This window comes from Perognathus longimembris, chromosome 17, assembly GCF_023159225.1.
Source record: "Perognathus longimembris pacificus isolate PPM17 chromosome 17, ASM2315922v1, whole genome shotgun sequence".
In the NCBI taxonomy this organism is placed as follows: domain Eukaryota; kingdom Metazoa; phylum Chordata; class Mammalia; order Rodentia; family Heteromyidae; genus Perognathus; species Perognathus longimembris.
In genome coordinates, this window is record NC_063177.1 from 19,402,640 (window position 1) to 19,425,937 (window position 23,298).

General features: G+C 44.1%; 1 protein-coding gene across 2 annotated transcripts in view; it reads left to right on the forward strand.

Moving 5' to 3' along the window:
* The first annotated feature begins 1,187 nt into the window (after window positions 1-1,187).
* The window catches only part of Fam222b (family with sequence similarity 222 member B), a 46,437-nt gene continuing 24,326 nt past the window's right edge, over window positions 1,188-23,298 (forward strand). The window contains exon 1 of one of the 2 annotated variants that reach the window (XM_048365572.1): window positions 1,188-1,245. The gene's annotated coding sequence lies outside the window, so the exon portion shown is untranslated. Of the gene's footprint in view, window positions 1,246-20,868; window positions 22,091-23,298 lie in introns of those variants that run through there. The other variant, XM_048365573.1, reaches the window with a different exon arrangement.

Here is a 23,298-nt window from a genome sequence, read left to right on the forward strand (position 1 = left end):
TCAAGGCCTGGAGACTGCCCCTAAGCTTTTGCTCAAAGCTAGCACTTGACCACTTGAGCCACAGTGCCACTTCTGGCTTCTGTTTTTGTGGTACCGAGGACTCAAACCCAGGGCTCCATGCATGCTAGACAAGCACTCTACCACTAGGCCACATTCCCAGCCCATTCCTGAACTTTTGTGCTCAAGACTAGGTAGCACTCTATCACTTGTACCACAGCTCTTTTTTTTTTTTTTTCTTTGTCATGAGGGCTTGAACTCAGGGCCTGTCAGAGTGTTGTCCCTGAGCTCTTTTTTGCTCAGGACTAGCGCTCTACCACTTTGAACCATAGCACCACTTCTGGCTTTCTGGTGGTTAATTGGAGATAAGAGTCTCACAGACTTCCCTGCTTAGGCTGGCTTTGAACCTGTGATCCTCAGCCTCCTGAGTAGCTAGGATTACAGGTGTGAGCCACCAGCTCCTGGCTAGAGTCTTTCTTCTTCTTCTTCTTCTTCTTCTTTTTTTTTTTTTTTTTTTTGCCAGTCCTGGGCCTTGGACTCAGGGCCTGAGCACTGTCCCTGGCTTCTTTTTGCTCAAGGCTAGCACTCTGCCACTTGAGCAGCTCCCCTTAAGGCTTTTTCCAAGGTTAATTGTAGATAGGAGTCTCGCGGACTTTTTTTTTTTTTTTTTTTTTGCCTGGAGTAGCTTTGGATGGCGATCCCTCAGTCTCCGGAGTAGCTAGGATTACAGGCGTTAGCCACCGGCGCCGGGATGCAGCGGTTGTCTTCCCGGAAGGATCCTGAGTTTATTGTCAGTGTTCATCTCAAGAGCACCTGAGTTCAGGCCTTTAAATGTTAAACAAGACCTCGAATCCTGCAAATGCCATTAAATCGATGGCCCCCTCTACCCACCTTTAGGGAAACCGCAGGCCAAGAGTTTACTACTCTAAGCAAGCTACTCCAGAAGCCTCAAAGCCTGGCACGGCCGCCGAATTCTCTAAGCCTAAGACCTTACAGCCCGCTGGCGGCCATGACCACCTGAGACCCAGAGGTGCAGGCCATCAGGCACTGAGGAAGACGCCCCCGGCGCGGGCTGCGCAGGCGCAGCGGCCCGTGAGGGCCCCGTCCCTCCAGGCTGCGCAGGCGCAAGAGCAGCTTCGGGAGAGTCCCGACGGCGGCGGCGGCGGTGACTGAGGGGCTGGGGCGTGGAGCAGCGGCGGCGGCGGGCGGCAGAGGAGCAGCCATGAGGGCCGGGCCCAGTCACCGACAGTGAGTGGTGATGGGAGGGAACGGGCACACCGAGGGTCTGGCGGAAGGATACCCTGGGCTTGTCGGGTGGACTCTGCCGGTGGGGGACGGAGGTCGTGGGGGAGGGACAGTTTGAGGTGATGGGAGAATTGGGGGCACGGGCGAAGGTGTCGTCGGTCGGTCCCAGGACCGGACGGCTCGTCGGAGGGAAGGGGTTGTGTGCTCTGGAGTGAAGAAGTAGCCCACAGCAGGGCCAGCTGCCCTGCGCTGCCCCGTTTGTCAGCATCCCTTCCCCCAGGAGCTTTTGGTCGCCTCTCCCTTTCCGCTTCTTTCAGAGAATGGTCGCGGGGGGAGGGGGGTGGAGGATGAAAGCCTGGCTGGAGCTGGAGACGCCAACCCCGAACCAGGCCGGGCTGGGCCAGTCCTGGGCCAAGATGATGGGGAGGCTTGTGAGCCAGGAGGTCTGTGTTTAAAGCAGGGGAAGAACTAGAGGCTTGGATTTGGGACAGGTTTGAAGCCAGGTCCATCACCGAGGAAGCTGATAGATAACCTTGACAGGGCCCACTTAACCTTTCTGATCCTTCGGACGATGTCGCGTTTTAAACCCGCGACTGCGAGCAGCATGTATGTGTTTGAAGGTGCTTATGAAAATTGTAAATTGTAAGTACTTATGCACACGCTCACAGTTCACCAAATACTACTGGGTTTTAGACGTTACGGTTTGTTAATGGAATGACTGAGTTCTCTGTCAAGGTGAAACACAGTGTTTGTAACACCTCAATAGACCAGTATATGCTTTCTGTGTAGAAATAGCACATCATATGCAGAAATACTACCTTCTGTCTGTGATGTGATAAATTAGCTGTCAGACTTTTGTAGGAAATCGGTAGGAAAATACCATACTCCGGCGTTTTTTTTTTTTTACAAATGATGTGTAGCTCCTCACCCAAGAGGAAGGAAATAAGAGAGTGGAGGGCCAGTCCATTCAATGCTTTCTGAACATAGTTCATTCAGGTTCCCTTGTAACAGTTTGCACTAATGGGCTTTATTATGAGTTGAGAAAATTGTGAGTTAAGAAAACCAGTATGAGACAAGTTAGGAGGGCTGTCCAGTGGGGGCATATACAACTTTTTATTTGGGGAGAGAGCAGAGCCAAGGATTGAATCCAGTACCTCGCATATGTTAGGCAAGCATGCTGGCACTGAGCTTCATATTTACTTATTCATTTTTGTGCCAGTACTGGGGCTTGAACTTGGGTGCTGTCCCTGAGCTTTTTTTTTTTTTTTTGCCCCTTAAGACTAGTTAGTGCTCTACCACTTGGGCCATAGCTCCACTTCTGGCTGTTTGTGATTAGAGATAAGAGTCAAACTTTTCCTGCTCAGGTTGGCTTTGAACCTCAGATCTTAGCCTCCAGGATAGCTAGGATTACACATGTGAGCCATCTGTGCCCAGCTTATTTATTTATTTTGCCAGTCCTGGGGCTTGGGACTCAGGGCCTGAGTATTGTCCCTGGCTTCTTTTTGCTCAAGGCTAGCACTCTGCCTCTTGAGCCACAGTGCCGCTTCTGGCCTTTGCTGTATATGTGGTGCTGAGGAATCGAACCCAGGGCTGCTTGTATACGAGGCAAACACTCTTGCTACTAGGCCATATTCCCAGCCCCCCCCCCCCCCAGCTTATTTTTTTGGACATGAGTCTGATCATTTAGTCCAGGCTAGTTTTGAACATCCTATCTCGGTCTCTGGAATGCTGGGTTTACAGGTGTAAGTCACTGTACCCAGTTTAGTCCAAGTTATTTTTGACTTGCAAAAAGTGTTCCTTTGCAAATAAATGTGATGGCTGGTTTTTCCAGAGCCTTGTCTTTATTTTGGAGATTAGATAAGTATGCAGTGGGGTGATTTTCTTTTCGTGTGTGTGTGTGTGTGTGTGTGTGTGTGTGTGTGCGCAGGTGTGCAGGTATTGGTGATTGAACTCAGGGCCTGGGCACTGTCCTGAGCTTTTGTGCCACTTGGGATCCATTAGGGCCACAGCTCCACTTTGAGGGTGTGTGTGTGTGTGTGTGTGTGTGTGTGTGTGTGTGTGTGTGTGTGTGTGTGTGTGTGTGTTTAGTGTTTAACTGGAGATAAGAGTCTCACAAACTTTCCTTTTCTGGCTGCCTTTGGACTGTGATCCTCAGACCTTAGTCTCCTGAGTAGCTAGGATGATAGATAGGCCTGACCCATCTGTGCCGGGCACAACTCTGTTTTATTACTGTTGTTATTATTACCCTGCCTGTCTGTGAACCTTCTTTGGAGTTAAAAAGACAAGGAGTTTTTCAGAGTCCAAAAGATAGCTTTTTCTTTGAGAGTCAAGAGGAACACTACTGAGCTTTACTGTTTAGGGTAGACAAAGCAAAGGACAGAGTTAAACTACTTGCTTCCAGCTAGAGCGAAAACGGCTTTCTAGCTACAGCTTTGTGCATGTGTGTGCTGATGCCAGTCCTAGAGTTTGAACTCAGGGCCTGGGCACTACCTTTGAGCTTTTTTTTACTAAAGGATAGCTAACCCCCTACCACTGGAGCGTGGTTTTTTGTTTTGGTAGTTAATAGGAGATAAGAGTCTCAAGGGATTTACTGCCCCAGCTGGCCTTGAACCTTGATCCTCACATCTCAGCCTCTTGGGTAGCTAGGATTACAGGCTTGAGCCATGGCCACAGCTTTTTTAAAGAGGTGCAAATTACTTTAAAAGACACAGATGTGGGCTGGGGATATAGCCTAGTGGCAAGAGTGCCTGCCTCGGATACACGAGGCCCTAGGTTCGATTCCCCAGCACCACATATACAGAAAACGGCCAGAAGCGGCGCTGTGGCTCAAGTGGCAGAGTGCTAGCCTTGAGCGGGAAGAAGCCAGGGACAGTGCTCAGGCCCTGAGTCCAAGGCCCAGGACTGGCCAAAAAAAAAAAAAAAAGACACAGATGTTTCAACTCTACTGGCTCTGAGGATATTTATTTATTTATTTTTTTTGCCAGTCTTGGGCCTTGGACTCTGGGCCTGAGCACTGTCCCTGGCTTCTTTTTGCTCAAGGTTAGCACTCTGCCATTTGAGCCACAGCGCCACTTCTGGCCATTTCTGTATATGTGGTGCTGAGGAATTGAACCCAGGGCTTCATGTATAAGAAGCAAGCATTCAGTACAAGAAATGTATCCAATGCCTAACGTATGAAACTGTAACCTCTATGTACATCAGTTTTATAATAAAAACTTAAAAAAAAACAAAATAAAATATAACCCTGTTGTAAAAAAAAAAAAAAAAAAGAAGCAAGCATTCTTGCCACTAGGCCATATTCCCAGCCCCTGAGGATATTTATTTAATGTTGGTAGGTGGGGCTTGAACTCAGGGTATTGCCCTCTGGCTCTGCTTTTTCTCTCATGGCTGGCATGCTATCACTGGAATCATGCCTCCAGTTCCTGGCTCTGAGGATTGAGAGCTTTAAATGGTGAGGCCTTTTAAAAGTTGACAAGTGATTTGTCTTTTCACCAAATAAAGGTGGGGAGTGGCTGTTCTAGATTCTTGAAGATTCACAGATAAGAGGAGGTGAATTATTTTATAGGAACGAGGGGAAAGAATTTTAGTTATCTTTAACTTCTCTATCTGGTAAAACATGTTTTACTTCTCTTTGTGGAAATACTCAGTGATGTATAATTTAAACATTTTGTTTTGTCTGGTTCTTTAGTTCTGCCAATAAGTCCCCCACCCCCTTGAGGCTTGAACTGAGTGTGTGTGGGGGGGCTGCCCTTGAACCTTTTCACTCAAGGCTAGCACTCTACCACTTTGAGCCATGGCAGCACTTTGGGTTTTCTGGGAGTTAGTTGGAGATAAAATCTCATGGACTTTCCTGCCCAGGTTGGCTTTGAACCACCATCCTCAGATCTCAGTCTCCTGAGTAGCTTGGATTATAGGCATGAGGCACTGGTGCCCGGCTCAAATCCTTTATCTGGAGCACTAATTATTCTTAATTTTTAAAGGGTAGTTTTAAAAACAGGCTTGTGTTGTAGAGTGCTTGCTTAGCATTTGTGAGGTACTGGGTTCTATCCTCAGCACCACAAAAAACAAAGCCTTTGTTATTGTTGTGGCTAGTACAAAATACAAATTTATTATGTTTTTACCACATGATACATAATAGAGGTAGAAAGAACTGGCTTAGCCATCTTATTTTGTTTTAATAACTGGACATTTATTTTTAATGTTGGCAATGCATTTTTCCCTTCTGGAAATTTCCATCAGTTTAAGCAAGTCCATAAATGCCATCCATGTTGTTAATAGAGGTTTGTTCAGCTGTGATGAGAACTTCCTGTCCTTTTCTCCTTCTATTCTCTTTCCTATTTGTGGTTATTTTTATGTAAGTAGGTGATAGTTGCCAGATGAGGACTTCTTTCCCTGGGGAAAGAAAAAGGGGGTGGCCACTGCCTTGATTGCCTGTTGTGTGAGCAGTCTGTGTAAAGTGGGAAATGAGCTGTGGGGATGTAAGGTTTTCTGTTGAGTCTTTGACATAGCAAGGGCGAATGTAAAAGGAATAGGGCTTATTAACTTATTTTTTATCCTTATAAAGTGAATCATTTTCCTTAAAAAAGCATCCCATGCTTCAGAGGAAACTTTTAAAACATTCTATTTAAAAACAAAATTATGGTGTTTATACCTCTCCCTTTTAGTGTTTTTTGTTTTTTTCTTTGCCAGTCCTGAGGACTGGACTCAGGGCCTGAGCACTGTCCCTGGCTTTTTGCTCAAGGCTAGCACTTTGCCACTTGAGCCACAGCGCCACTTCTGGCCGTTTTCTGTATATGTGGTGCTGGGGAATTGAACCCAGGGCTTCATGTATAAGAGGCAAGCACTCTTGCCACTAGGCCATATTCCCAGCCCCCTCTCTCCCTTTTACTAAGAACATTTGCTTAAAGACTAAATCTTTGTTTCTTAAGCTGCCTTTTGATCTTTCAACCCATTTCCTAGCTGAAATCTCTCTCTCTCTTTCTCTCTCTCTCTCTCTCTCTCTCTCTCTCTCTCTCTCTCTCTCTCTTTCTCTTTCTTGCCAATCCTGGGGCTTGAACAGAGTCTGGGCACTGTCCCTAAGTTTCCTTTGCTCAAGGCTAGCCTTCTACCACTTGAGCCACAGTGCCACTTTTTCTGTGTATGTGGTACTGAGGAATTGAACCCAGGGCTTCATACATGCTAGGCAAGCACTCTACCACTAAGCCACATTCCCAGTCCGTAACTGAAATCTCTTGTACTATTTTCACAACAGCTAACTAATAATGGAAGTATGGAAACTAATAGTGGAAAGATTATTTATTTATGTATTTGTGCTTGACCTGGGTCTTACAGTCAGGGCCTGGCCACTGATCTGAGCTTTTTTCACTCAGGTTTAGTGTTCTACCACTTGAGCCACAGCTCTACTTTGGCTTTTTGGTGGCTAATTGGGGATAAAGAGTCTAAAGGACTTTCCTGTTCAGGCTGGCTTTGGCCTCCTCAGTAGCTAGGCTTACAGGCAAGAGCCATCAGTGTCCAACTGATTGTTTTGATTCCTTGTATAGTGCTAATAGCTTTAAAAGGAGAAGCATATGGGAAGATATTAAAGGGAAAAAGTAAGTATTAGGGTTTTTAGTTTGGTGGGTATAGTACAAGCCTGAGGCACCAAGTTTAACCTTTGCATAAATGAAACTTCTGCATACATGAAACCTTTGTTTAATTTAAACAAAATGAATGAATGAATTTAATAACTGAAATTATAGCTAATCTTAATGTTTGGAGGACAAAGAATTCAGGAATGGAGCAATAGTTCAGTTAGAGGCCTCCCCTAAAACAAGGTTTACTTCTAGTATTTAGTAGAGTAGTAAGCCTAAATTAGTTGTGCATTAATATTTTCTGAATGAAACAATAAGCAATTATGAGTCATAGTCATGATTCATAAACATGGGACTCAGATCTTCTGTCTTTACTGTCTTTGAATATATTTGTATGAAATATCTGTGCCTCCGTTTCCTCATCTATAAAGTAAAGCATCATACTAGATGAACAACTAAATGGAGTTGTTTTGTTTTGTTTGCTAGTCCTGGAGCTTGAACTCAGGGCCTGAGCACTGTCCCTGGCTTCTTTTTGCTCAAGGTTAGCACTCAGCCAACTTGAGCCACAGCGCCACTTCTGGCCTTTTCTGTATATGTGGTGCTGAGGAGTCAAACCCAGGGCTTCATGTATACAAGGCAAGCACTCTTGCCACTAGGCCATATTCCCAGCCCTAAATGGAGTTATTGTAAGGATTAAATGTGTTAATGCTTATAAAGTGTTTAGAGCAGTATGTGATACTTTTTACCTGCCAAAATAAACACTATTACTAGTATTTGTTGAATATACACTCCCTTTGTATTCAAACCTATTCTGTTCAGGATGATAGTAACAGCCTCATACCTGTGGCAGTTCATAGCATAACAGAGGAAACAAATATACAAAATAATTGTAATAGAGGCCCTGCATAGTACTTCATACCTGTAATCCCAGCACTTGGGAGGCAGAGGCAGGAGGATTACAAGTTCTGGACTAGAATGAGCTACAAGTGAGACCCTGACTCAAAAAGCCAACCAACTAAAACAGACAAACCCAAGGTAATTGGGTTTATTTAATCAATTCTGTGGTATAAGTGATTTTGTGTGTGTGTGTGGGGGGGGGAGGTTTGTGCTGGTCCTAGGAGTGAACTCAGGGCCTGGGCATTCTCCCTGAGTATTTTGCTCAGTATTTTACCACTTAAGCTACAGCCCCACTTCTACCTTTTTTTTTTTCTTTTTGGTGGGGTTAATTGGAGAGCAGAGTCTCACAAACTTTTCTGCCCAGGCTGATTTTGAACCTTGATCCTCATATTTCAGCTTCTTTTGTTTATTTGTTTTGTTTTTGTTGCCAGTCCTGGGGCATGGACTCAGGGCCTGAGCTCTGTCCCTGGCTTCTTTTTGCTCAAGGCTAGCACTCTACCTCTTGAGCCACAGCGCCACTTCTGGCTTTTTTCTATATATGTGGTGCTGAGGAATCGAACCCAGGGCTTCATGTATACGAGGCGAGCACTTTACCACTAGGCTATATTCCCAGCCCCATATTTCAGCTTCTTGAATAGCTAGGATTATAGGTGTAAGCCATAGGTACTGAGCTGTACCTGTGTTTTGGTGTTCCTGGATTTATTTATTTATTTATTTATTTAACGTGTGCCTGTCCTGGGGCTTGATCTCATGGCTTGAGTGCTGTCCCCGAACTTTTTTGCTAAAGATTAAGGCTCTACCACTTGAACCACAGCTCTACTTCTGGCTTTTTTGGTACTTCATTGGAGTCTCCTGGACTTTCCTGCCTGAGCTGGCTTCAAACCCTGATCTTCATATCTCAGCTCCCTGAATAGCTATGATTATAGGCATGAGCCACCAGCACCTGGCAAGTCCTGGAATTTTGAACTCAGGGTCTTGTGCTTCCTCGGCAGGTGCTAGATGATTGGAACCATAAACCCAGCCTTATTTAGCTTTAGTCATTTTTCAGGTAGATTCTTGTTTTTGTTGGGCTGGCCTCAGACTTCAACCTCCTATGCATAGGCTCCTAAGTATTGCAGGACTCAGGAGCATATACCATTATACCCAGCTTATAGATTTAGAAAGGGATCTTGCTACCTTTTTCCCCTGACTGGCTTTGAACCATGATCCTATTGATATGATACTCCCTAGTAGTGTCAGCCACCTTGCCTGGCTTTTTTTTTTAATCCCTAAGATTAAACCCAGAGGTTTGTACATGCTAGGCAAGTGCTATACTACTGAGCTAAACTTCCAGCTGTGATCATAATTGTTTTTTTTTTTTGTTTTTTTTTTTTGCCAGTCCTGGTACTTGGACTCCGGGCCTGAGCACTGTCCCTGGCTTCTTTTTGCTCAAGGCTAGCACTCTTATCACTTGAGCCACAGCGCCACTTCTGGCCTTTTCTGTATATGTGGTGCTGGGGAATTGAACCCAGGGCTTCTTGTATACAAGGCAAGCACTCTTGCTTCTAGGCCATATTCCCAGCCCCACAACTTTAAAAAGGTGATTCTAAGGCTGGGCATATGTGGCTCATGCCTATAATACTAGCTACTCAGGAGGCTGAGATCTGAGGATCAGGGTTCAAAGCCAGGCTAGGCAGAAAAGTCCTAGTGAGACTCTTATCTCCAATTAACTACTCAAAAACTGGAAGTGGTGCTGTGGCTGAAACTGGTAGTAGAGAGTTAGTCTTGAGCAAAAAGCTCAGGGACAGCACCCAGGCCTTGAGTTCAAGCCCTATGACCAAAAAAAAAAAAAAAAAAAAAAGTGATTCTAAGCCAGATATTAGGATACCATACCTATTCCAGCATTTAGTAGGCTGAGGCAGGAGGTCTTAGTGTGAGGCTAGTCTGGACTACATAGCAAGACTCTGTCTCAACACAAAAAGCAAAAAATAAAAGTGAAGGGATAGCTCAACTCACTCTCTCTCTCTCTCTCTCTCTCTCTCTCTCTCTCTCTCTTTCTCTCTCTTTCTCTGTAAAACAAAAAGGATTGGAGGAGCATGGCCCAAGTGCTAGAGTACTTGCCCAGCAAGTGTGAGGCTCTGAATTTGAACTTCAGTGCTGAAAGAAAAAATATATATAACAAAATAAAAGGAGAATGTGAGAAGCAAAGTGGCCAAGCAAAGGGCTGAAGCTTTACAGCTGACCAAAGAGGGGATAAGTGTGAAGTCATTGCACTCTTGGTGAGAGGTGAATGCTTTATTGTAGAAGTGTTTAATATCTATTTTTGTCTTTTCACTGCCTCTAAAGATCTGATTATGTACCTGTCAGAGTTCTGTGATGTAGGGTAAAGAGGAATATAATTTAACAGGGAAAATATTTTTAAATTGTTTTTAAAATATTATTTTAAAATTAATGATAAGGCTGAGTGCTGGTGACATATACCTGTAATCCTAGCTACTCAGGAGGCTGAGATCTGAGGATGGGGGTTGAAGCTAGCTCAGGCAGGAAACTCCATGAGACTCTTATCTCTAACAAAGTACTCAAAAAAAGCTGGAAGTGGCCCTGTGGCTCAAGTGATAGAGTGTTCACTTTGAGCAAAAGAAACTCAGGGACAGCGTGCAGTCTCAGAGTTCAAGCCCCAGGACTGGCAAAAAAAAACCATACAAACAAATCAGAGATAACATTTAAGCCTAAGCTTGATAACATATACCTGTATTTCCAGCTACTTGGGAAGCAAAGATTGTGAAGATAGAGATTTGAGGCCAGTCTAGGTAAAAAGTTCAAGCAAGACCTTATTTTAGCAAACTAGCCCAAATTAGTCAGGCGTGTTGGCAAACATGTGTGAGCCCAGCTGCTTAGGAGGTTATAGCGCATGGGTAGGAGGATTGTGGTTTAAGATTGACACTTGGCAAAGCATGAGATTCTATCTGAAAAATGAAAAAAATTAATATAAGGAAGGAAATAAGTAATCAGATTTGGTAGATCTGTTATAAAATGCTATTCGGATATTTAACTGTTTTATGGGAAAATATAGTTCCTAGAAAAAGTGAGTTAGCCAGGTGCATGTGGTTCATGTTTATAATCCTAGCTACTCAGGAGTCTTAAGATCCAGAGGATTTCAGTTGGAAGCTAGCCTGAGCAGAAAAGTCTTCAAGTCTTCATCTCCAAAGTAACTGGCAAAAAGCTAGATATATATTGATAGCTAGACTAAGGTTTTTTGGATGTAGGGTAACGATGTGAATTGACTTGTAGTTAGAAAGAATATTATAGTTGCTCTTTATAGTGGTGTCAAGAAAACCATTTAATGGCCCTTGAGCAGGTGTGGTGATGGTAGAAGAGCTGTAAAAAGATAAACAGAACATTTTTTTTCTTTTGTGCCTGTTTTGGGGCTTGAACTCGGGACTTGGGCATTGTCCCTTAGGTTTTCTGCTCATGGCTAGTGCTGTACGACTTGAGCCACAGCTCCACATGTCTTTTCTTGGTGGTTAATTAGAGATAAGAGTCTCACAGACTTTCCTGTCCAGGATGGCTTCCAATTGTGATTCCCCAGATCTCAACTTCTGAGTAGTTAGGATTTCAGGTGTGAGCTTTGGGGAGCCCGGTGTGGATATATTTTGAGAATAAAGTCCATAAAGCCTACTTTGGACATGGTCATAGCTGGGATTGAGACAAAGAAAAATTATGGATACTTTCTAAATTATAGACTGGAAATAGTAGATAAGTAAATGGTATTGCTCTTTATTAAGATAGGTTAAATTGGCAGAACATATTTGTCATTGGTTTGGTTTTAGTCAAGCCACATTTAAGATGCTTGAAATCGAGATGTAAGACAGACAGTTGAATAGAAAAATCTTGCATTTCCTAGAAGTCTGAGCTAGGACTAAAGACTTGGAAAATTATGAACATGTAATAGAATTTGAAATTATAGGGCTAGGAGTGTGGCTTAGTGGTAGAGTGCTTGTCAAGTGTGCATGAAGCCCTGTGTTGATTCCTCAGTATCACATAAACAGAAAAAGCCGGAAGTAGTGCTATGGCTCCAGTTGTAGAGTGCTAGCCTTGAGCAAAAGAAGCTCAGGGACAGTGCCCAGGCCCTGAGTTCAAGCTCCAGCACTGGTTAAAAAAAAACAAAAAGGGGGCTGGGGATATGGCCTAGTGGCAAGAGTGCTTGCCTCGTATACATGAAGCCCTAGGTTCGATTCCCCAGCACCACATATATACAAAATGGCCAGAAGGGGCCCTGTGGCTCAAGTGCCAGAGTGCTAGCCTTGAGCAAAAAGAAGCCAGGGAAAGAACTCAGGCCCTGAGTTCAAGCCCTAGGACTGGCAAAAAACAAACAAAAAGGATTTGAATTCATAGAATTAAATCAAGATGTTACTGAAGGATGGTGTATGGGTCAGATTTGATTAAGAAAGGTGAAAGGATATGTCCCAGCAGTCCCAGGGGACCTTGCAGAGATAGTCGTGGTCTGGGGAAGAAGGTTCATAAGGAGGTTTATTGGGGCCATATCTCCCACGGGAGAGGGAGCAACATGGCATCTGCACCTTATCCAGGTGGCAGCCTCTCTCCGGGGCTAAAGGGGAAGTAGGTAGGTCTTAATGGTGAGTGGGAGTGGCCCAATATAGCTCTAGGGCAGGGAGTTTAGGTATGAGTGGATCTGAGGGCTAATGGGAGGAGCTGAGGACCTGAGGCAGGGGAAATGCTAACAAAAGGGAGGTAAGAAACAAGGAAAATGAATTGTATAAGTAAATAAATGTTTTAGTAGCTGAGTTTATGGCCTATACCTATAGCCCCAGCAGTAAGGAGGTGGAGGCAAATGGATCTGGAATTTGAGGCCAACTAGTAGTGAGATCCTGTCTCAGGATTAGGAAAGAAAAAATAGTCTCAGGAAGGAGTGGTCAGTCGTGATAAATGCTATTGAAAGGTTAGCTTAAAATAGAAAAATGCCCTGTAGGACTTGATAGCCTAGAGACTACTAAAAAACCCTATTAATTGGAGTAATGAAATGGAAGTCTGTGGGATATGAGTTGGGGGAAGATAAGATGAAGAAGCTTTGGATAATTTGAGTGTGTGTGTGTGTGTGTGTGTGTGTGTGTGTGTGTGTTGGTGGTGGTTGTTGTCAGAGGGCTTGAACTTGGCCTGGGCTCTGTCCCTGAGCTTTTTTGCTCAAGGCTGGTACTCTACCACTTGAGCCACCCATGGCTCTACTTCTGGCTTTTTGGTGGTTAATTGGAAATAAGAGTCTCATGGACTTTTCTGCTTGGGCTGACTTTGAACCTCAATCCTTAGGCCTCTACCTCCTGAGTAGCTAGAATTTAGGAGAGAGCCACTGGTGCCTGGCTGGAAATTATTCCCTTTGGTTGGGTGTATGGCTTGAACTCAGGGCCTGGGTGCTGTCCCTGAGCTCTTTTGCTCAAGGCTAGCACTCTATCATGTTGAGCTACAGTGTCATTTTGAGTTTTCTTGTGGTTAATTGGAATAAGAGTCTCATGGACTTTCTTGCCCAAGTTGGCTCCTCGATCCTCAGATCTTACTTACCCTTCTGAGTAGCTAGGATTGCAGGTGTGAGCCACCAGTGCCTGGCTTGTGGAAGCCTTTTGTTTGTTTTTTGTTTTTTCCTTTGTCAGGGTGTAGCATATGCTAGGCAAATGCTGTTCTCCCCAAGTTACATCCCTATCCCTTCTTTGTTCTGAGTCGAGGATTACCACTATATACCACAATACCTGGTTTGTTTGTGTGATTTTTTTTTTTTTTTTTTTTTGCCAGTCCTGGAGCTTGAACTCAGGGCTTGAACACTGTCCCTGGCTTCTTTTTGCTCAAGGCTAGCACTCTACCACTTGAGCCACAGTGCCACTTCTGGCTTTTTCTATATATGTGGTGCTGAGAAATCAAACCCAGGGCTTCATGTATATGAGGCAAGCACTCTACCACCAGGCCATATTCTTGGCCCATTTGTTTGATTTTTTAAAAAACACTTAAAAATTACCTTTAAGTAGTTGTACAAAAGGGTTTCAGTTCAACATTTCAGTTTATGAGTAGATTATGTTTGAAAAAAGGTTTTGCTATGTTGCCTAAGTCAGCCTACAACTCCTGGACTCACTCCTACTATCTCAGCTTCTGGAGTAGGTGGAATTATAGATGTATGTCACTGTACTTGCTCATCTGGAAGTCAGTTTCTTTGAAATTTTTTATGTCATTGTTGCTGCCCTTACTTGTATTCTAATTAGTTATATATTTTTGTTGAAATTTATTTATTAATATTTCTGTATTATTATTTTAGGGGTGTTTATGATCACTTCAAAACCTGCTTTCCAGCCAGGCCCCTGTGGCTCATGCCTGTAATCCCAGCAATCCGGGAGGTTGAGATCTGAGGATCATGCTTGGAAGCCAGCCCAGGCAGGAAAGTTAGTGGAACTCTTATCTTCAATGAACTATTAAAAAACCAGAAGTGGAGCTGTGGCTCAAGTGGTAGAGCACTAGCTTTGAGCACAAAAGTTTAGGGACAGTGCCCAGAACTTGAGTTCAAGCTCCAGGACTGGCATAAAAAATTTTAAACAGAATATCTCCTGTTTTCATTAGTGTTATGAGCAATACAGACAGTGGATGAGTGGTTGAGACTTAAGGTTTAGTCCCCGGTCTTGGAAAAGCAGACAACCTTGACCTTGATCTTAGGCTGTATCAGTTTTCTCAACTGTCAGAATGAGAATAACAGGACCAGTTTAGCTCAGGTGGGTGGTTGTGAGGCATGACTACTAATGAAAATAATTGTAAAACACTTCTGCAAGTTAAAGTGTGATATAAATGCTAAATAATAGTTCTTTATTGGGATGTTGTGAAAATTAGCAACATGATGTCTGTTAGAGGCTTAAGTTCCTTTTGAGAAAGGTGATATATTTTTATAAATACTATTTGAGGAAAAAATAGCTTCGAATTTGGGAAAAGATACTGTTACCCTAATTTCTGGAATATAATAATCATGGAACCATAATGAAGCAACTTCTTATTAAAGACTTATTTCCCTATAGATTTATTATAATACCACTAAAGAAAAGCCCTCTCACAAGAGTTTTTATTCCCTTGGCTATTTTTTTTTAAAACTAGTATAGTACTAGGACTTGAATTGAAGGCCCCTCTCACTATTGCTTCGGATTTTCTTTTTTTTCTTTTTTTTTGGCCAATCCTGGGACTTGGACTCAGGGCCTGAGCACTGTCCCTGGCTTCTTTTTGCTCAAGGCTAGCACTCGGCCACTTGAGTCACAGCGCCACTTCTGGCCATTTTCTATATATGTGGTGCTGGGGAATTGAACCCAGGGCCTCATGTATACGGCGCAAGCACTCTTGCCACTAGGCCATATCCCCAGCCCCTTGCTTCGGATTTTCTGCTTAAAAAATCTCTACTTCTTGGGCTGGGAATGTGGCTTAGTGGTACAGTGCTTGCCTAGCATGCATGAAGCCCTGGGTTCAGTTCCTCAGTACCACATAAAGAGAAAAAGACATAAGTGGCTCTGTGGCTCAAGTGGTGGAGTTCTGGCCTTGAGCAAAAGAAGTTCATCGACAGTGCCCAGGCCCTGAGTTCAGGCCTCAGGACTGGCGAAAACAAAACAAGACAAAACAAAAGAACAACCCAAAAAAATCTCTACTGTAGCTTTTTGTTGGAATTGGAGATAAGAGTCTCTCAGATTTGTCTGCTGTGGTTAGCATTGAACCTTGATCTTCAGATCTCAGCCTTCTGAATAGCTAGGAATATAGGTCTAAGTTACTACCACCTGGCCTCTCTTGGCTTTTCGGGTCAACTAGAATACAAATAACACCTTGTAAAAGTTCTAGTCCTAAATTTACAGGGACTAGTTGAGGTAGTTTATTGTCTATATTTAAAGCATCACAACCAATCCACCGAACACAACATATTGAAAATCATTTAAATCATTGTAGGCAACACTATAGAGATACTTCAATGCAAAGTTTGGTGATGATTTCAGTTAGGATTTGAGGAGGGATATGGTAACCATTTCAAGTAAAACTAGCTGTCTTAATTCCATATCTGAGAGATTAAATATAGAATTGTCATTATCTATAATAACTTAGAAAAACTTGAAATTTGTTTTCTTTCTTTTTTTTTTTTTTTTTTGGCCAGTTCTGGGCCTTGGACTCAGGGCCTGAGCACTGTCCCTGACTTCTTTTTGCTCAAGGCTAGCACCTCTGCCACTTGAGTCACAGCTCCACTTCTGGCCGTTTTCTATATATGTGGTGCTAGGGAATTGAACCCATGTATACGAGGCAAGCGCTCTTGCCACTAGGCCATATCCCCAGCCCCTAAAACTTGAAATTTAAATCTGTGGAACTAAATTTTCCTTAACAGTTACAGTGGCATTAACAATAAGAAGAAAATCAGGATGTGGTCTAAAACCAATGAGGGGAAATTGAAATGGTTAAGTGATAGATTGTTCAATACTTTATCCTGCTGATAGCTCAGTTGAGACCTAGGTATTGTTTTCAGTAGAAGGACTTGTGTGTTGCCAATTTTAGAGTAAAGTGACATAAAGAAAAACTAGTTTTACATAGGTTGAAACTGAATCTTTTTCTTTGGAATTTGAGTTCTCCTTACTCCAGTATCTCTGTCAAGGAGATTGATGGGAAGATTGTGTTAGCTTTTGCAGCACACAGAAATGGTGGCTAAAATGGGGTCCCTGGATGGCCTGCTTACATAGCAAAGACGAGTTGGTAATCTTACTTTCTTGTAGATGTCTTTGTTCTGTGGTTGTATTAAAACTGCTTTGGGGGCTGGGAATATGGCCTAGTGGTAAAGTGCTCGCCTCATATACATGAAGCCCTGGGTTCAATTCCTCAGCACCACATATATAGAAAAAGCCAGAAGTGACGCTGTGGCTCAAGTGGTAGAGTGCTAGCCTTAAGCAAAAAGAAGCCAGGGACAGTGCTCAGGCCCTGAGTACAAGCCCCAGGACTGGCAAAAAAAAACAAAACAAACAAAAAACTTTGCTTTTGTCATCTGCCTTATCAAGGATTGGCTTGTTCATATGTAAAAGTTAATACACACACATTTGTGCCAGTAATAGGGCTTGAACTCAGGACTCAGTTTTTTCACTCAAGGCTGGTGCTCTACCTGATGAGCCACAGCTCTACTTCAGAGAGCTTTTTTGGTAGTTAATTGGAGATAGAGTTCTCATAGACTTTCCTGCTTGGGCTGGCTTTGAACTGTGATCTTTAGATCTCACCTTTCTGACTAGCTAGAATTACAGATGTGAGTCCCTGGTACACAGCTAACTTCCAGCTTTTTGGTGGTTAATTGGAGATAAGAGTCTCATGGACTTTCCTGCCCAGGCTGGCTTTGAACTGTAATACTCAGATCTCAGCCTCCTGAGTAGCTAGGATTACAGGCATGAGCCACTAGCACCCAGTTGCTTTTGCTGCTGCTGCTGCTTCTGCTACTTGCTCCTTCTTCCTTCCTTCCCTCCCTCCCTCCCTTCTTCCTTTTTCTTCTTTTTGCTGTTTGTGGGCTTTAACTCAGGGCCAGGACGCTGTCTCTGAGCCTTTTCACTCCAGGCTAGCACTCTACTATTTTGAGCCATAGCTCCACTTCTGGCTTACTGGTAGTTAATTGGAGATAAAGTGTTTCATGGACTCTTCTACTCTGGCCGATTTCAAACCATGATCCTCAGATCTCAGCTGCCTGAGCAGCTAGGACTACAGGTGTGAGCCACCAGCTCCTGGTGATTTCAGCCTTCTGAGGAACTAGGACTACAGGCATCAGCCACTAGCATCAGCAGCAAGTATTTTTTAAGGCTATGAGTAAGATGTGAGCAGGCAGTCTGTTGCATCAAATACTAATCCAACATGGTGTTTAGTTAAATTAATTGCTTGCTTTGGTTATTTGAGCAATGGTAATCTTCTTTTGTCTCTTCCAAAGATATATAGAAAAGCTCCTTCTGTCCAAAGTAAAGTGTTGGCTCGGTGTTGGTTATAATTTGCTTTTTCTGGCTGGCATAGCCTCCTTTTTGTTTTCTGTCTTCTGACAGATTATAAGATTGTGGGGAAACAGCGTCCAGGGCTTTCTCAGGAACGGTGCCATTTTATCTACAGGAGAAGCCATTGGTTTTGGCATTAGATAGAGGAAAATTGGCTCTGCATTTAGAGATGCCAAATCATGCTTGATTCACAAGTTGCTGTCTCATTTTTGTCTATGTATGTGAAACTTTTTCAGGATACTGGCTTTTTACTTTTCCTACCATGTGCTACCCAGTCAGTATGAAAAATTAGCAGTTTTTCCTTTTTCTCCAACTCTGTACCCCAGCACACACAACCCCCAAACATTCTAAATCACAGCCAAAGATGTGGCAGGCAATTTAAAGATTGGGGAGAACTGGGCACCAGTGGTTCCTGCTTGTAATCATAGCTACTTAGGAGGCTGAGATCTGAAGAGTGTGGTTCATAGCTAGACTTTTATCTTTAGTTAACCACCAAAACACTGGAAGTGGAGCTGTAGCTCAAATGGTAGAGCACTAGCCTTGAGCAAAAAAGCTGAAAATAGCACGAGAGTGTTTCAGAGTACTGGCACACACACTTAGAAAAGTTAGGGATAGCTGGGTGCTGATGGTTTATGCCTGTAATCCTAACTACTCAGGAGGCTGAGATCTGAGAGTCATGGTTCAAAGCTAGCTGGGTAGGAAAGTTGGTGAGACATGTATTTCCAATTAATCACCAGAAAACCAGAAGTGACACTGTGGTTCAAAGTGGTAGAATGCTAACCTTGAGGGCAAAAGCTCAGGGACAGCGCCTAGGCCCAAAGTTCAAGCTCCACAACCACAGACACACACACACACACACACACACACACACACACACACACACACGGATAAATATACCATACAAGTGTAGGATTTACAGGTGTGAGCCACTGGAGCCCAGCCATAACTGGCTCTTGACACACTTTTTTCAGTAGGATTTAGAGTAATTTATCCTGATTTTTAAAAAATTAGTTTTGGGGTTTGAACTCTGGTCCTAGGCACTCCCTGATCCCTCAGCTCTTCAGCTCAAGGATAGCACTCTACTATATGAGCCACAGCACCATTTCTGGTTTTCTAGTGGTTTATTGGAGATAAGAATTGCAAGGACTTTTGTGCCTGAGCTAGCTTTGAACCAAGATCCTCAGATCTCAGCCTCCTCAGTAGCTAAGATTACAAGCGTGAACCACCCAAGCCCTGCTGTTTGTCCTGATTTTAAGTGAGAATTTCTTTATTTTTCCTTTCCTTTCTAGGGGATCCATAGTGGGATTTGAACTCAAGGCTTCACACTTTCTAGGCTGCAGTACCATTTGAACCAGGTCCTATTTTTCGCTGATTATTTTGGAGATAAAGTCTTGCATACTCTTCTGTCTGGGGTAGTCTTGAACTGCAGTCCTCTAGATTTCAGTCTCCTGAGTAGCTAGGATTACAGACATGAGATAACAGGTGACTAACTTCAAATGAGAATTTTTATTAGGTTATAAACAGTCTTAGCTCCAGTTGTATTGCCAGCTTTCATGCCTTTTCAACTCTGCATAATTGATTATTATTTATATTTTATATTTTTTGCCAGTCCTGGGGCTTGAATGCAAACCTTGGGGCACTGGATACTGTCCCTGAGCTTTTTTGCTCAAGGCTAACACTCTACCACTTGAGCCACAGCGTCACTTCTGGCTTTTTCTATATATGTGGTGCTGAAGAATCGAACCCAGGGCTTCATGTATACGAGGCGAGCACTTTACCACTAGGCCATATTCCCAGCCCTCCCCAGTCTTAATTTATAGTAGTATGTGGTGGGAACTTGTGCAAAGTTGTACTGTATGGTGTAGATATTTAACTTTGCAATTGCAAGAAGTTGGTGAACAAAAATGACAATTTGCCTAATAGCTTGACCTCCTGGACTACCTTCTTCCTGCTCTCCAATGCTGTAGTCTCTTCTTTCTCTTCTTCCTTTCTTTACTGGCGATGGACCCCAGGGTTTTGTAAATATTAAGTTTGAGGCTCTACCACTGAGTTGTGTATCTTCAGCTTACCCCCTCTTTATGCAAGTCCTGGGGCCTGAACTCAGCACCTGGGCACTGCCCTCAGCCTTTTTATTTGCTCAAAGCTAGTGCTCTATCACATAGGCCTCAGCTCCATATGTTGGGATGAGAGTTAATTGGAGATAAGAGTCTTATGGACTTTCCTGCCCAGGCTGGCATTGAACCTCGATCCTCAGATCTCAGTCTCCTGAGTAGCTAGTATTATAGGCGTGAGCCACCCTCCCCAGCTCCCCATTCCTTAAAAAAAAAAAAAATTGGTGCCAGTCCTAGGGCTCTGAACTCAAGGCCAGAGTGAGATTCATGAGCTTTTATGCTCAAGGCCAGAACTCTACCACTTGAGTCACAGTTTCACTTTCAGCTTTTAGGTGGCTAGTCAGAAATAAGAGTCTTAACAGACTTTCCTGCCCTGGCAGGCTTTGAACTGAAATCCTCACATCTCAGCCTTAGCAGTAGCTAGGATTACAGGCATGAGCCACTGCTCCCCCCCCCCCCCCCCGGTTATTATTATTTTAGAGGTGATAACAGCAGGGTTACATTGACAGACATCAGATAATAAGTACATTTCCTTTCATACAGTGTCATCTGTTCCTCATTGTCTTCCATTCCCTCCCTTCCACCTCCACCCACTAGTTGCATAGTTCACTTTCATCAATGTCCAGTGCACTCCGCTGTGCTTCCCCCTTTTAAAGAAAGTTTTAGCAAGAATTTATTTTTATTGTAACAGTTAAAGTGAAGGAATAGATAGAAAAGAGGCAAACATTTCCTGATGTCCAAGCAGAAAATGGGTTAGAGTGTTTTTACTGAAAGCCCAGGGACAGTGCTTAGGACCTGAGTTCAAGCCCCAGGACAGGCACAAAAAGAAAAAAAGAAAACACAAAGCCCAGCACCAGGGGCCCATGCCTATAATCCTGGCTACTCAGGAGGCTGAGATCTGAGAATTGCAGTTTGATGCCAGCCAGGCAAGAATGTCTGTGAGACTCTTACCTTCAATTAACCACCAGAAAACTGGAAAGTGGCACTGTGATTCAAAGTGGTAGAGCCCTAGCCTTAAGTGGATAAAGCTGAGGGACAGCACCCAGGACCAGAACTGAGTTTAAGCCCCATGATGGCCAAAAAACAAAGACTCCCAAGTACTTGCTTTTGAAAAATGAATTCAATATACTGCTCCACTCAAAAAATATATTTTGTCATATCCCATCTCAGCAACATTATGACCCTAGCACTAATTTAGTGATTGAAGTTTGGATGCTCACTTCCAGTAATGTTCTCACTTGGCAGTTGCTGGGAGTTTTTGCTAACACTAGGCATATGGTCTGAACAAGGCTTAAATGTTTGCATCCAAATTGTACTGAAAAGAAGTAATGTCTTGGATCTGACATAGGTTGGGGTTAGCTCTGTGTGTGTGTATAGTTTTCTATGTTTGTTTTTACAGATGATTTGATGTTCTAGCCTTCCTCTATTGATTTCCAGATACATGCTTTCTCGGCACGCTTTCTCCCTTTCCCCCATTCCTTAATTTCCCTGGCACAGAAAGTGAAAGTTGGACTGGGAAGATTGAGGTAGGCAGTTGATTTAGGTACAAACCTAAATCTTCCCACTGTTTTGAAGTAGTGCAATTGATTAATCTGAGAAGAGGGAGAGGCTTAGAGGCATCTTAAAAAAAAAATCTAATACTATCTGGCATCTTCTAGTAGTAATCACTTAGCAAATCACAGGCCTTGCCAGATGTACTACCTGTAGGGTTCATTCTTAGTACATAGTCAGCTGGGAAACAGGATGAATGGTTCCTCATAACCTTGCCCAGCTGCAGCATGCTAGGCTCCCAGGTTGGAGGTAGAGACGGGGAGAGTTGGGGGCAGCGCTAACAAAGAGGAGCCGCGCCGGGGCAGGGGCGTCGGTTAGCTGGCCTATCCCAGGCGGCTGACCTCCCAGTGGCTCTCCCCAGTTGGCTGCGTGGCTAGTCGCTCTGCTGCTTCCCTGGCTGAGGATTGGCTATGTAGTGGGAGGGGCCTTGCAAAGAAGGATGGAGTTGAGGGGGCGGGGCTGGCTTCCGGCGGCGGCGGCTGGGAGCGAGTGGCCGCCGCCTGGGGGAGGGGGTGTCGGCGCACCGCGGAGTGCTCAGCTCAGGGAGCCTGGCACCCGGAGTAGCCGCCTCCCCCTCCCCCTGCCGTGGCCGCTGGAAGCCCCTTCTCATCTTTCCTGGGCTGGGGCGAACTGGGCTGAGCGGTCCCAGGCAGGCGGGGTGGAGTCCCGAAGCCCTGCCGAGCGCCGCGGAGCGAACCTCACCTTCTTTCCAGGGCGCCAGGTGTGTGTGCGTGCGTGTGTGTGTGTGTATGCGTGTGTGTGTGAGTGTGCGCGCGCGTGCTTTTTTCTGACGCGACCCCGACTTAGCCGACTTAACCTTGTAAGAAAAGGAGACATGGATCTGGAAGCAAGAGCTCCACATCCTATCAGTTTATCTTGGTTTTCCAGTTCTTCCTTTCACTCCTGTGGCTGTGTGAGGAGATTCAGTACTCTTACCATCTCTATCGATATGTCGTCAGCCGCGTTGTAAAATGCACGGAGAAGAAAAGAGGAGCCCTTTTTTATATGGCATCTGATGCTGTAAACTCAAAGAAAAAAAAAGATAAGCTAAAAGTGGATTTGGGGGAGCTGTATAACATCTGTGTCCTTTAAGAATATCCTCATCTTTTTCTTTGGAGTCTGCCTTAATTAGCAACAGCAATCTGAAAAGAGTAGGAGGTTGTGGGAAGAAGTAGCAGGCTGGGTCAATGGTGGTTAAAGGAAATCCTGATAGTTGTTAGCAATTAACTCTGCTAAAGTCTCTTTTCCTACATACATTGTCACTGGCTTTGTTTAGTAGCTCAGCCTCGTTGGAGAAACCTACTCCAGAGGGCAAACTTACCTTGCTGTTACTGAAACTTGAAAATCTTGTCGATTTCTTAACTGGCCTATTTCTTATATTCATAGGCTCCAGAATTCTTCCATCAAAAGCCTCTAAAAAAAAAAATAGGACTGGGGCTGGGAATATGGCCAAGTGGCAAGAGTGCTTGCCTTGTATACATGAAGCCCTGGGTTCAAGTCCCTAGTACCACATATATAAAAAATGGCCAGAAGTGGCGCTGTGGCTCAAGTGGCAGAGTGCTAGCCTTGCGCAAAATGAAAAAAAAAAGAAGCCAGGGACAGTGCTCAGACCTTGAGTTCAAGCCCCAGGACTGGCCAAAAAAATAAAAATAGGACTGAGGGGGCTGGGAATATGGTCTAGTGGAAGGTAGAGTGCTTGCCTCCCACACATTGAAGCCCTGGGTTCCATTCCTCAGTTCTACATATATAGGAAAAATCCAGAAGTGGTGCTGTGGCTCAAATGGTAGAGTGCTAGCCTTGAGCAAAAAGAAGCCAGGGACAGTGCTCAGACCCTGAGTTCAAAGCCCCAGAACTGCCCCCCCCCCAAAAAAAAAAAAACACACAACAATAGGACTGGGAATGTAGCTTGGTGATAGAGTGATTGCCTAG